Genomic DNA, 13,752 nt, shown 5'->3' on the forward strand with positions numbered 1-13,752 from the left:
AGGCGCCCCTGGAGGACAGGAGGAGGTGGCTCCGCTGCCCCACCCTGCTGGCTCGCTATTGGCTGCGGGTCCGGCTGCCGAGATCCCAGCTCACCGGGGTTCACCATAGCAACGGCGTAGCCGTCAAGCGAACCCGTGCTCGAGGGGCTCCTGCGCGCCAAGATCGTCATGGCAACGCCCGGGCGTCGTCAACCTCTCGATTCGAGGACGACCCTCACCGCCAGAGCCAGGCACGCAGGTGGGAGCCGCAGGGGGTAGGCTGCAGCCGGGGTTGCGCTGCTTGCACTCGTCTCTGCCTGGAAGGTGAGGTGAGGCGAGGCGAGGCGAGGCGAGGCGCTGCTAGAGCATCCCCGGCCCCGTGCGGGCGGCAGCAGAGACAGCGGCGTTGGGGACACACCCAGGGCAGGGCACGGGGGCTGAGGCACCGGCCTGTGGATCCCCGTGGTCCAACCATGAGGCTCCCCACAGGTCTGGAATCCTCCTCCTGCTCCTGGGTCGGAGACAGGCTGTGGGGGACAATGGGGCCGGATCCTGCCTGGCAGCACTGGGGCTGGGCAGTAGGCCTGATCCCACACAGGGTGGTATGTGGGACCAGGACCCAATCCGCCATGCACTGGATTGGGCCCAAGTTCCCCATGCACCAGTCTAGGCCCACAGTGGATCCAGCCCACAGAACCACCCCACAACAATCACCCAGTCCATGGAGCAACAAGGTTGGGCACCACTCGCTTAGACATTGGACAGCCCCAAGTTGGAGGGTGAGGCAGTGTCATTCACCGTATTAACCTGAAGCCAAGGAGAGGGTAGAGTTACGCCTTAGAGACTAACCAAAGTAGGTAGATGGATACATGTATCTATGGCAGCTCTGCATGTGTTTGGTCAGAAGCTGAGCACATGGCAAGCAGCTCTGAGCAAGCAGCAGCACCAAGTACTGTACTTAAAGATCCACCTGAATCCAGTCCAGAGCTCCTGGGGTGACAAAGCTGGGTGAGGGGGAGGCACAGCCCAGGGCCAAGGCACTACCCTCCCCTGTCCCAGGCCTGCAGCTTCAGAGAGGGCAGGGGCAGCTCCCTCACATCTGAGGGGATGGGGGGAGGAGGAGGAGGAAAGGGACAGGAGGGATGCCACTGTGTGGCTCCGGCAGCCACCAGTTTGGACCCCTCCCCCCAGATATCTGACACAGACAGCCAGGTCTCTGTGCCTGAAACAGTGGATGGTATCCAAGGAGCCGTTGCTCTAACAGTAGCCCACATAAGAGGACGAAAGACTCCCCCTCCTTCTCCCCAGGCTCTGCGCTCCAGCCCTTGGTACCCCGCTCCCCATGGGCAGATCTAGCATTTTGAAGAGGGGGGGGTGCAGATGGTAACATGCATCACAACACATCACATTTTTTCAAGCTAAATGAAACTAGAAGCTTTACTAGTACATTAAAGGCCTAGGGCTATATGACTTGGTTTAAGTTTGAAGCAAAAAACAAATATAACTTATTTGGAAACAGTTAAAAATAGTCTGCAAGACTGTAATATAAGAGCTTTGTGATCAGGAGCAGCTACAGACTGCAGAATTGCAAAACAAAAGCTATCTTGATTGGTGGAATATCAAGGCCATTAAAAAGGAAGAGAAGGTCATTAACGTGTGGAATGAAGAGTTTCAAAGAGATCAGGTAGATGATACTGATCCATGAAGTCAAGCAACAAATTCAGCACTTCCTGACTAGAAATGCTGCTGCCACTTCCAGGCCATTCACTTTCAGCTTTGGGTAGAGCAACTGCACCAGTGCACCCACCCTGGATCCACCTGTGCCCCACCAGTCCAGGGCACCAAAATTCTTAGTTATGCCACTGGGAAGTGGCACCATTTGGGAGGTGCTGTTCAGAGACTCATAGAGACTCGTTATTAGAACAGCCCCTTCTGGCCTTGCAAACGAATGAGAAATGGCCAGGCTCAGATTTTCCAAATTCACAAGGAATATAAAAACAATAAACTTGGGAAAGTCCTGGTGTTCAAGCCTCTGGGGAGCAAGGCTACATTTCCCAGCTGCTCTCTGCAAGCCACAAAGGCTGTTTAAAAATAATCACACCAAGATTCTCACAAAATAACATGGTTGCAGGAGTTAGGGCTTTAAGTAGAACAGTAAAGGCAGGGAGAAGCACAATAAACATGGCAGGACTTTGCACCATGCTCTGATTCTACTGGCTGTGCTGAGGGGGAGCAGAGGGAGAGGATGCTGTACCCAGGGCACCAGAATTGAGCGGGAGAATGGGTCTGAAAAGTAAATACCTAGGATCCAAGAAAGGGAGGAATTACAGGCTCCAAGATAAACTGCATTGGCACCGCACTGTTTATTCTTTAATTGGCATCTATGTACCCACCTCCCTTCACCACCTTTGAAAGCCTCAGGATTCCTGACCCTTAACACATTGCTACACCACAGTGCCCCTTGTTTATCTGTTCACCGTACCTGTCCTACATCACACTTGGAAGTGCCACAGGGGTGTCAACATTTTTTTGACATGGGACAACCCCAGCTGCCTTGAATTTGTCTCTAGTAAGAAAAGAAGCTGAAATTTACACCAAAGCAGCTGCATATACACCAAAGAACAAGCCTACTCCTACTCGCATGCTCTATCTTCAAGGTCAAAGTTAACTAACAGCCTTGATAAAACCAGCAAGGGATCCAGCTAATTCCATGCAGAGTAAGCCCTTCAGGCCCTTGCTTTTGCAATGCCATGCTTTTGTACATTGACTCAGAGGCCCTGTGATGCCAGGATGTATGATGATGATCATTAAGTGTTGATGATGCATCACCTAGAGGTTCCATGTGAGGTCAGGCCAGGTCCCCCCCGTTGATACCAGAGGGTTGGTCTTAACTGGGATGGGAGGTATTTTTGATAGACAATATCCACACATGAAAGCTGTTCTGTAAATAAGGCGGCACCCTCAGTAGTCACTACAAGGCCAAGCTGAAGCCTGTGGGAGAACTGTGTATGTTAGAAAGCTCCAATACCACAGCTTCACATCTCAGCCAGGGCACACCTAGAAGGAGAGAGATGTCTGCACATCTGCTTTGCAATGGATTTGAAGGGCTGGCCGGAGCTTTCAACCTTCTTAGACTCCAGTCCGCCCCCATTAGCTTCCAGGCCCTACCTCTGGAAATGCCAGTTCTTTGCCTTCTTTTTTTTTTTTTCCTGAATTATGGAAAAATACTAGAGCAATCCTGTTACAAAGAACTCAGACTCCAGCAGGTCCAAAGTCTGTGACACTGGATTTCTACTAAAAAAATCTGGGTTGATCTAGTCTAGTGAGTCATGTATAGGCGTTTGCATGCCTAATACAGCATTACTGTATGTCTCGGACGGCCAAAGCTGACTCGAGGTGATTCAATAATTACTTGTTCGTCGCGGCGGGCTGGTGAATAGAGAGGCCGCGAAAGCTTTATGGTTGTAAAACTTTACTTACGTCGCTTGCGGTTGCAACGAAAAACGGTCCAGTCGTCTGAACAACTACGTTAGTTGTTCCAGCTGGCAGGGCTCAGGCCAGCACGTCCGTCTACAAATCTTGCTGGCAGGGAAAAGGATACATCTGGGATTGCGCTCGGCGACGGGGAGAAGAATCGATAGGTGATCAGTCTATCGATCAGCTCAGCCACGAGTCAGATCTCTTCAGAAGCACTCTGCAGCGTGCTCAAAGTTCTCCGACTCGGGCGGAAGTCGTGCTAATTTTTAAACGGCTAGCAAGCCAATTACTAGCCACCATGTGTGCATAATTTAGAACTGCCCAATAGCGGGACACAAATTTACATTCGAATGGCGGGAACTCTCTTGCACCGGGGGTTTTCTGCAGCAACAGAAAGCCTTTACTTTGCAAGAGGCTCTCATGTGGCGGGAAAATTCCACCGTGCCGAGGCACCAAAATCACTGGGTTGTGACACTGTACAGCACCCTTACAGGCATGGCACCCTCCTTGCAAATCACAGCCTTCGCTACTCCATGCCATGTGAGCAAGCCTCCTACCATGCACACTCCTGTCCACATTGTGTTACTGCAGGAATGTGTGGGAAGCACAGGAGGGGCAAGAATTGGGAAGACCGATTCCTGGAAGTACAGGATAGGCTTTCTTGGAAACACACCCACTACATCTTTCACTCTAGCCTTGAGAAGGCCCCAGAACGCATGGGCACAGGTCTGCAAATTCAGCCCAGGCTGGCTGGGGCTTGGAACTATGCATGCTTCCAAAGCATAAGTCAAAGTAGCTTGCTCACATCTCCTGCGGTCCCAAGAAGAACTTTTATGGGACCACAGATGAAGAACCAAAATCAATCCCAGCAGGATGCAGACAAACACCCAAAGCTGTTGTTATAAGATGGGACTCTAGGCTGCATGGATAAGACCGAGTAGGTTTTATTTCAGATGGAATGAGATGGTAATACCATAGGAAATGGGATATTAAAGACCAATACAAGCAACCAGAATAGGAAGAGTAGGATCTGGGCATCAAGACTGTTGCATGCCAACTCAATAATGTCCCACTTCTTCCTGTGATTAATCAGCCTCTTAAAGCAATAGCTTGTGATGTGTGGTCTTACCTAGTGGTTAGAGCCAAACCATGTGTGTGGTTGGACATGTGTGGTCTGACCTAGTGGTTAGAGCCAAACCACGGACTGCATCAGGGCAGGAATCAGAAAGCAAGTTACCAGATACAAAAGGAAATCCAGAGGCAAGTCCAAAATGCAGGCCAGGTGACCAGAGACAGATACCAGGCTGCCACATCCAAGAGGAAATCCAAAACACCAGAGTCCAGGAACAGAGCTGAGCAGGAGGACAAAGCCAGGAGTACAGGATCAGAGAGGCTTACCAGAGCAGCCCTTCAGAGGAACTGTTAGCTGGAGTCTGCTTCCACAGCTGGAACAAACAGGGAGCCTGCTCTCCCGGCAGTCAGCCAGGAGTCCTTACCAGTGGTCAGCTGGACTCATTAGCTGGGTTAGAGCTACCAGCCAGGGCCCCAGGCAGGTGTGGCCTACTAGGGAATTACCCCATGCTGGGCTGCCTGTCAGGGCTTCTGACATAGCTAAACATGAGACTGAAAGGGAGGGGGGAGCAGGGGGAAAAGAGTAAGAGATCCGCTAGTAGGAAACAAAGAGCCTGTGCCCCTCCCCTCTTTGGGTGTGTAGAGGTTCAGCCTGTCCATGGAGCATCATGTAAGCATAGAAAATGAGGGATGGAAGGGACCTCAGGAGGTCATCTAGTCCAACCCCTGCTCCAAGCAGGACCATCCCCAACTAGATCATCCCAGCCAAGGCTTTGTCTACCTGGGTGTTAAAGCCGTCAAGGATGGAGACTCCACAACCCCTCTGGGTAACCTGTTCCAGTGCTTTACTACCCTCCTGGTAAGAAAGTTTTTCCTAATATCTAACCTAATTTTCCTTTTCTACAACTTGAGACCATTGCTCTTTGTTCTGTCATCTACCACCACTGAGAACAGTCTAGCTCCAGAGACTCCAATCTAGTGTCTCTTCAGCCTGCTAATGCCCAGTGAACCTTGTCACACAGGAGGCCAGGTAAGCATATGACCTGCCGGGACCTCCAAGAAGGCCCAGGAAGGTGCAAGTCACAGCAGGACAGGAACTCTTTTAACAAGCACTTGGGAATCTGTTACCTTGATGGACAGGCCTTGCTGTTGCCACAGATCTGGGTTCTCCACCTTTGCTGCAGTTCCATGTATCTTAAGTCCTTCTGGCTTGTCTGGGCATCCTCTGAACTAAACGCCATCACTAGCAAATGGAAAAAGGAAAAGAACCTCACTGAAATCCACCTCCATTGGGGGCAGGGGAACAAACCTGTTGCCAGTGCTTTGCTCCATTGAAACTGGCTGGCCACACACACACTAGTCTTTGAGCTGTATATAGGGCAATTAGTGGCTCCTGCCACATGGGGGTGACTTTGGGGAACTCTACAGCTCCAGGACCAGCAAAGCGCCTAGACCCTTGTTTTACAGCATTGGCTCTAATGTCACTGCCTCACTGACATGCAGGAAAGAACCACTTTAGGCACAGAGGCCAGCTGCTGGCTAGCAAATCAGGCCACATCATGTCACCTCTGTCCAGTATAAGCTGAACACCAGCCCTGGAGGGGGCTGGTCAAATGGCATGTGGGGCAGGTCCTTCTACCAGGAATCCCTGCAGGCAACTCAGCCTCAAGAACTGACTTCTCTGCAGTCACAGACCTCCTTCTCCCAGAGCTGCTGCTCTAGAGGACCTGGTACAGCCCAAAGCAATCCTGTCACAGGGCCTCTCATGGGCCAATGCTCCAGGGCATGCCAGGGTGTCACAGTACAACACTGCCACCTGGCGACAATCTTCATAACCATATTGGGCAGGGATGACTCGGTTACAACTGAGGCTGAAAACAGATGTTGCCTTTGTACCATGATAAAAATTTCTATGGCAGCACAAAGGCCAAGGACACAGACCTTCATGCCCCTTGTCATACCATAAATGCCCAGAATTTGTGGGCATGGCATTTGTGGTACAAGTTTATTCTGCTACTTTTCAGTGGACATCTGTTTGCTTCATAGTGGGAGAGCACAGGCAACACAGAGCTGCCCATGCTCTCCAGCTGCCCCCAGCCAGGTGCTCCTGGGTCTTCAGGGGCCCAATCCTGCATACACTGGGAATTCCCAGTCATGGGGTGTGCAAGATCGGGCCACTGAAGTGTCTGCTTGGGTTCCCCCATCTGCAGATGTTCCTTCTGGGAACCCCCCAGCAGGGGATTTCCTGGGCACAGGAATCACATTGCTGCACCCTGACTTTGGGCATGCCCCTGCAGGTAGGGAAACATGGGATTTCCCCATTTGGAGAGATGTGCCCTAAGTCAGATTCTCCAGAAGTGCATCTCTGCAAGCAGGAAAAGTTTGCTCCCTCCCCACATTTGCAGAGGAGTACCCTAAATGTTGTCCTGCAGCCTGGGACTCAGCTGCTCCCAGGAGGCAGGGGCCTGACTCCGCAAGACAATGGGTGGCAACTGCTTTGCCCAGTGAAGCTTCATTTGGCAACATCTATTTCTAACCTGAAAGTTGCCAGTTTTATCTCAATACTTGTATGACCCAAAATAACAAGCCCTGTGTAAGAGCCATCTGCAGACTGAGAAACAGCAGCTTCTCTTTAAAGCATGTAATATTTAACTAGCAATTATATCATAGAAGATGTTCTCCTACTGCCCTCCCTCCCCACCCCCCATGAATCAGTTTGAATCCTGAGCATTTCTTCACTGCCACTGACTGTTACTGGATTCTTTAGGGGTTGTATAATGAGCTACCTTTGCTTCCCCTGGATGACATGGTGGATTAAACACCCAAGCCAATGAGAGCAGGGTTCAGCCCATGCTTTGATTGCACACTACTTCAGGCAGGGACGCTCTGGTTGTTTGACGTTGGTATGTCCCTAAGGCCTTAATCCATTTTGGGTGCTACTACAACATTAATCCTTATGGAGGATAAATGAATCTTGTCAAAACACTGGTCCTGCTACAAGGGGTTGGTGGTATCTGCCCACAGAATTGTTTCAGTGGAACAGCAGCATTCTCCTCTTTTGGTCCAGCATCCCTGACAGTCCCTAGCCCTTCCTCTGGACAGTCAATCCTCACTACCGACTCCCCCACATCACTCCAGACAGAACTTGTATCCACTGCCCCTTTCTGTCCAGCACTCGTCCTATCCAAAAGAAGGTCAAAAGAGCTAGGGTTATTTCATCTGGAGAAGAGAAGGCTGCAGGGGGATTTGATAACAGTCTTCAAACACCTGAAGGATGATTACAGAAAGGATGGAGATTGGCTTTTCTCTGTGGCTGCAGGGGACAGGATGAGCAATGATGGTCTCAAACTGCAGCAGGAAAAATTTAGATTGGATATTAGGAGGAACTTCCTAACTGAGGGTGATTGAGCAGCATTGGAACAGGCTGCCTAGAAAGGTGGGAGAATAGTTATCCCTGGAAGTTTTCAAGAGCAGGTTGGACAGACATGCAACTGGGATGATTTAACCTGCAATGAGCCTGTCTGGAGCAGGAGGGTGGACTGGATGGCCTTGTGAGATCCCTTCCAGCCCTACTTTCCTACAATTCCCCCAAGCCTGAAATGGGAAAGGTATAGCCTTTCCTGCAGCCACAGGCAGCATTGCACCTTGGACTCCCCACCACCCGCTGCAAGTGGCCATTAGCACAGGAATGGAGCAGGGCTCCAACTCATGCTTCTGGGGCCACAGCAAGACCCGCTAGTCAGCCTGCCAGCCTTGGGGGAACAATGCCATCAGCTATCCTGCAGAGCTAAACCACCCTCCCCAGGACCTCCCCAAGGCAACCACTCATCCTTGTTCATGGCATCAACACCTGCAGGAATAACAGAGAAGCTGAGTACTTGCAGGGCAATGGTGGCTGCTGACCCGTATGGGTCCTGGGGTCTCCCCTGTGGCAAAACTGCAGCTCCTTTGGATCCAGGGATCCTGGGACTCGTAGCACCTGGTGCCTAAGGGGTGCCTAGCAGAGAACAAAGCCTTGCGGAGGCCAAGCTGAGCTATGACAGTATTATGGGGGAAAGGATCTTGGAAAGATTTAATAGGTTTCATAGACACTAGGCCTGGAAGGGAGCCCGGAAGATCATCGAGTCCAGCCCCGTGCCCAGGGGCAAGAAGTCAGCTGGGGTCATAGGATCCCAGCAAGATAAGCATCCAGTTTGCTCTTGAAGGTGTTCAATGTAGGCGCTTGAACCACCTCCAGTGGCAGGCTGTTCCAGACCTTGGGGGCTCGGACAGTAAAGAAATTCTTTCTTATGTCCAGCCTGAAACGGTCTTGTAGTAGTTTATGACCATTCAACCTAGTCGTCATCCCTTGGGGCGCTCTGGTGAGCAGACGTTCCCCTAGATCCAGGTGAACACCCCTGATAAACTTATAGGTGGCCACCAGCTCACCCCTGAGCCTGCACTTTTCCAGGCTGAAGTATCCCATGGCTCACAGCCTCTCATCATAAGGTCTGTTTTCCTGATCTCTGATCATGCGCGTGGCTCTGCTCTGCACTCTCTCAAGCTTCTCCACATCCTTTTTGAATTGTGGAGCCCAAAACTGGACTCAGTACTCCAGCTGCAGCCTCACCAAGGCTGAATACAACAGGAGAATGATGTCCTAGGATTTGCTTGAGAAGCATCTGTGGATACAAGCCAACCTTTTGCTTGCTTTACTAGCCACAGCATCACATTGAAGGCTCACGTTCATCTTGTGGTTAATCATGACCTCCAAGTCCTTTTTGTCCATAGTGCTAACCAGTGTAGCACTGCTGAACCTATAAGCATGCTGCAGGTTTTTCCTCCCAAGGTGGAGAAGCTTGCATTTTTCGGTGTTAAACACCATCAGATTCTCTTCTGCCCATTTCCTGAGCCTGTCAAGGTCTGCCTGTCAAGATCACCCTCCTGTCCTCAGGTGTGGATGCTTTATCCCAGAGTTTGGTGTCATCAGCTAACTTGTCCAGCCCGCTTCTGACTCCAATGTCCACATCATTGATGAAGATGTTAAATAGTATAGGCCTTAGGACAGAGCCTTGAGGGACCGCACTGGTCACAGCGCACCATGATGTTTGACTTCTGTCAACCACCATCCTCTGGGTCCTACCACGGAGCCAGTTCCCCAGCCAGTGGAGCGTGGTGAGGTCGAGGCCGCAGTTGGCCAGTTTTGCCAAGAGGTGATCATGGGATACCAGATCAAAGGCTTTTTTAAAGTCAAGATATATGACATCAATCTCTTCTCCCTTGTCCAGGTGATAGGTCACCTGGTCGTAAAAGGAAATGAGATTGGTCAAGCAAGACCTACCCACAACAAACCCAGGCTGGCTGTCCCTCAGGATGTTGCCATTGGCCAGTCTGTTGAGAATGGGCTCTTTGATAATCTTTTCAAAGACCTTCCTTTGGATAGAGGTCAGGCTGATGGGCCTGTAGTTTGCCAGATTCACTTTCCTCCCTTTCTTGAAGATAGGCACCACATTGGCCTTCTTCCAATCTTCGGGCACTTCACCAGAGCGCCAGGAGTTCTCAAAGATCCGTGCCAGGGGCTGAGCTATGATGCTTGCCAGCTCCTTGAGTACCCTGGGGTGTAAACTGTCAGGGCCAGCTGACTTGAAGGTATCCAGCCTCACAAGGTGTTCTTTCACGAGGTCAGCATTGATAGAGGGTAATGAATCTTCCTCCCTGTCCCATATTGGGCAGAGGCATCCCATGGGACTGGTGAAAAACTGACGCAAAGTACCCATTTAGTAGTTGGCTTTTTCCTGGGCATTGGTCGTCAGTTGTCCCATCTGGTTTAGCAGGTGTCCAGTGTTGCCTTTGCTTTTCCTCCCACTCCCCACATATCTAAAAAAGGACTTTTTATTATCCTGGATGTTTGTAGCTAGCTGGAGTTCAATTGCAGCCTTGGCTTTCCTAGTTTGCTCTCTGTAGGTCCGGACCAGAGCAGAGTATTCCTCCTTGGTGGCGGTTCCAGTCCTCCATCCTTTGTATGTCTTCCTTTTAAGACACAGGAGGTCTGCTAGTTCCCTGGAAAGCCAAGGGGGCTGCTGTGCCCTTTTGCTGCTTTTCCTCCAAGACGGGATAGACTTTGCTTGCGCATCTGGAATTACTCCCTTGAGGAGCAACCACTCGTCCTGAACTCCCATCCCCTTTGGGTTGTGGCCCTTTAGGGCCTCTCTGACAAGCCTCCTTAGCTTGTCAAAGACAGCTTTCCTGAAGTCAAGGACTTCTGTATTACTGACTGACTTGCCAGCTTTAGGGCGGCTGGTGAAGGTGATCAGCTCGTGTTTGCTGTCACACAGCTTTCCTTCGATCATTAGGTCACTGATTAGGCTGTCCCCGGTTGCCACTACCAGGTCAAGCAGAAAGCTTTGTGACTACTCAGATTTGGTCGAGAGCTCTTCCCATGAGATGTCTGGGTAGTTGAATTCTCCCATGACAACCATGCATGGGCAGCATGCAGCCTCAGCCAATTCCCTGGTGAACTCCTGGTCAAGCTCTTGATCCTGGGTAGAGGGTGTCTGTAGTAGACTCCCACCATAGTATCCTCTGTGCCATGTTCCCACAGGTTTTAACCCAGAGGGTCTCAAGTCATCCACTGTGGGTGCCAATGCTGGCTTGCAGGGACGCGTACCTTTCCTTGACATAGAGAGCTACACCCCTGCCCCTTTTGTCCACTCAATCCCTCTTGTACAGGGTGTAGCCATCTATACCTGTGGTCCAGTCATGGGTGGAGTCCCACCAGGTCTCCATTATTCTCTCTGGTGGGGCAGGGTCCCCTGAATCACAGGTAGGGGCCCCCCAGCCTGGAAACAGCTAATTTCTGACAGTGGGCCCGCTGCACATGCACACAGTTTAAAAGGGCCTGCCAAAGGAAAAAAAACCCAGACAGGCTCCAGGAGCAGCACAAGATGCGCAGGTGCAAGCCCAATGTGCCCCTGCTCCCCTGAAGCCCCCCAGCAACCCCCAGCAGCAGTTGGAGGTAAGCGGGGCCTGTGGTGGGAGGGTCTAGCCCCAGCCTAGCCGCGGGGAGGTGGCTAAGCCAGAGCTGAGGAGGGTCTCGCCCCGCCCCAGCCTGCCACACAACCAGAGCCTTGCGAACAGGCTGCACAAACAGGCACACTTGTCTGCCTGGTGCATGAGTTAATGCGGAGTTTGCGCAGGAGGGTCCAAGGCCCTGCCTTTGAGCCCCCTTATAGTTTCATAGTTGGTAGAGTCAGAAGGGACCTGAGCAGATCATCAAGTCCGACCCCCTGCCATGGCAGGAAAGAGTTCTGGGGTCAAATGACCCTGGCAAGGTGTTCATCTAGCCTCCTCTTAAAGACCCCCAGGGTAGGAGCCAGCACCACTTCTCTTGGAAGTTGGTTTCAGATCCTAGCTGCCCTGACTGTGAAGTAGCGCCTCCTGATGTCTAGTCTGAATCTACCCTCTGCCAGCTTGTGACATTTCTTGTCACTCCTGGTAGTGCTCGGGGGAACAGGGACTCCCCCAATGCCTGCTGGTCCCCTCTGACTAGTTTGTAACAGGCCACTAGATCTCCCCTCAGCCTTCTCTTGTGGAGGCTGAACAGGTTCAGGTCCCTTAGCCTTTCCTCATAGGGCCTGTCCTGCTGACCCCTGACCATGTGAGTGACCCTCCTCTGGACCCTCTCCATGCTGTCCACATCCCTCCTGAAGTGCAGTGCCCAGACCTGGACACAGTACTCCAACTGCGGCCTGACCAGTGCTGCATAGAGGGGGAGGATCACCTCCTTGGACCTGCTCGAGATGCATCTGTGGATGCATGACAAGGTATGGTTGGCCTTCCTGACCACATCCCCATACTGTCAGCCCATGTTCATTGTGGCATCAATAATGACTCCAAGATCCTTTTCTGCCTCTGCACTGATGAGAAGGGAGTTCCCCAGCCTGTAGGTATGCTGCTGGTTCTTCCTCCCCAGGTGCAGCACCTTGCACTTGTCAGTATTGAAACCCATCCTGTTCTCATCCGCCCACCCCTGTAACCTGTCCAGGTCCGATTGCAGCCTATTCCTCCCTTCTAGCATGCCCACTTCCCCCCACATCTTAGTGTTGTCTGCAAATTTGAACAGGGTGCTTTTTAGCCCCCCATCCAAGTCACTAATGAAGATATTGAACAGCAAGGGCCTGAGGACCAAGCCCTGGGGGACGCCACTGCCCACATCCCTCCAGGTCGAATAAGACCCGTCCACCACCACCCTCTGGGTGTGGCCCTCCGGCCAACTAGTGACCCATTTGACTGTGTAGGCATCAACGCCACTGTCCCCTCGTTTTCTAATGAGAATGGGGTGAGAGACAGTGTCGAAGGCCTTCCTGAAGTCCAGAAAGACTACGTCCACTGCTACCCCTGCGTCTAAGGATGTTGTGACCTGGTCATAGAAGGCCACCAGGCTGGTCTGACAGGACCTGCCTCTAATGAACCCGTGTTGGTTGCCCCTAAGCATAATCTCCCCTACTGGCCCCTCGCGGACATGGGCCAGGATAATTCTCTCAAAAAGCTTACCCAGGATTGAGGTAAGACTAACTGGCCTATTGTTTCCTGGGTCCTCCTTCCTCCCTTTTTTGAAAATGGGAACCACATTGGCATAGGCATTCCCAACCATAGCCGGCCTACCAGTGGCATGCCATGGATGGGCACAGGCTGCACCCCGAGGGTCCCCTTGGGGCCTGTGGCCCCCTCATCTGGCTCTCAGCTGCGGGGGCTGCCTGTCACTTTTTCAGGCTCAGGGGCCCAGGAGCATGGCCACCTCCCCTTGTGAGGTCTGCTCCCTTTTGGGGTCTGGCACGCCAGCTGGAGGAGCTCCAGGCTGCAGTCCAGAGAGTGCACGCCATCAAGGACTGTGAGCAGGAGATCGACTCCTACCGCCAGGCCCTTCTCCCCTGGGAGACGGAGGATAGAACATGGTCTCCCTCCAGGACAAGGGAGGACTCCCCCATTCTGTCCAACCAAGGGGATGGACCAAGGTGGCCAAGGGCCCCAAGGCCTGCCACACCAAGGTTCCTGCCCTGCTGGAGCTTTGCAACAGGTATTAACCTCTTGCAGCCCCAGCAGAGCCTACTAAGTTGCCATCTCCCTTAGGCAACACCCTCAGCTGCTTGCCATCCCCAGCTCCTTGACATGGGGATCCCTAGCAACCTGGGGGTGGGGTGGAGGGGAGGAGGGTCTTTGCCTGCCCACAACCACATTCTTCCACTG

This window comes from Alligator mississippiensis, chromosome 8 (assembly GCF_030867095.1).
Source record: "Alligator mississippiensis isolate rAllMis1 chromosome 8, rAllMis1, whole genome shotgun sequence".
NCBI classification, from domain to species: Eukaryota; Metazoa; Chordata; order Crocodylia; family Alligatoridae; genus Alligator; species Alligator mississippiensis.